The sequence below is a fragment of the Etheostoma spectabile genome, unplaced genomic scaffold, assembly GCF_008692095.1.
Source record: "Etheostoma spectabile isolate EspeVRDwgs_2016 unplaced genomic scaffold, UIUC_Espe_1.0 scaffold273, whole genome shotgun sequence".
Lineage (NCBI taxonomy): Eukaryota > Metazoa > Chordata > Actinopteri > Perciformes > Percidae > Etheostoma > Etheostoma spectabile.
In genome coordinates this window covers 473,914-475,200 of record NW_022605577.1, presented here as the reverse complement: position 1 = coordinate 475,200, position 1,287 = coordinate 473,914, and the positions used below count along the sequence as shown (strand labels likewise).

At 42.2% G+C, this 1,287-nt stretch overlaps 1 protein-coding gene across 2 annotated transcripts in view; it reads left to right on the top strand.

The window, feature by feature from the left end:
- pigg (phosphatidylinositol glycan anchor biosynthesis class G (EMM blood group)) overlaps positions 1-1,287 on the top strand; it is a 99,034-nt gene that overhangs the window by 61,369 nt on the left and 36,378 nt on the right. The window lies entirely within an intron of this gene.

Below are 1,287 nucleotides of genomic sequence, written 5' to 3'. Positions count from 1 at the left end.
TAAAGAGTCTCCATGACAGGTGGAGGAGGTTGTGTTGGGTTATTCAGAATTTTTGAGAAACTCTATTCAAAATTTAAAGGTCCCAGGGCATGAAAATTTCACTTTGAAGTTTTTTAACATTAATATGAGTTCCCCCAGCCTGCCTATGGTCCCCCAGTGGCTAGAAATGGAGATAGGTGCAAACCGAGCCCTGGGTATCCTGCTCTGCCTTTGAGAAAATGAAAGCTCAGATGGGCCGATCTGGAATCTTGCCCCTTATGACCTCATAATCATCAATCATCATTACCTCCCCTTTCTCTGCTTTGCCTGCCCAGAGAACAGAGACAGACTTCAGAAACAGTATTAGGGGACCACTAAGGGGTATATAAAAGAGACTTCAGATACAGTATTAGGGGACCACTAAGGTCTATATAAAAGAGACTTCAGATACAGTATTAGGGGACCCTAAGGTCTATATAAAGAGACTTCAGATACAGTATTGGGGACCACTAGGTCTATATAAAAGAGACTTCAGATACAGTATAGGGGACCACAAGGTCTATATAAAGAGACTTCAGATACAGTATTAGGGGACCACTAAGGTCTATATAAATGAGACTTCAGATACAGTATTAGGGGACCACTAAGGGGTATATAAAAGAGACTTCAGATACAGTGTTAGGGACCTGTTTAAACATCTGTGTTTGGATGGTAAAGCTGGTTAATCAAATAATAATTTCTAAATTTCTTTATTCGACCACAATCATTCTAAGTACTACCTGGCAACGGTAGAAATCCCCATCATCGCTTTAGAGCAAAGAATCTTAAAGAGACTAGTGAACAGACATGTTTTCCATCCAAAGACAGATGCATTCACTAACTTGCTGCTGTTTTATAGATAGATTATTGGTTTATGATTTAATTATTAACGTCTGCGGGTAGAGAAACATTACGTTTGAGACTACCAGAATTTATTTGAGAGAAGATCTACTTAATCCACCGAGGCTCGGGGGGATGGGTTGGCACACTCTTGTCTGTTGTACCCCCACTTTGTGATTTAGCTGTTAGCAGAGTCTTTACCAATGCACCATTAGATCACTTGAATTGGCTGTGAATCAAAGCCCTGAGAAAAAGTTTTAGTAGATTTTCTTGGATCTGCGAGAACACACACATGCTCAGTACCTATACATGCGCTAATGGAGAGATGTCAGAGTGGGGGGGCTGCCCATGGAAAGGCGCCCCGAGCAGTCGGGGGTTTAGTGCCTTGCTCGAGCACATTGCCCAGGAGGTGAACTGGCACCTCTCCAG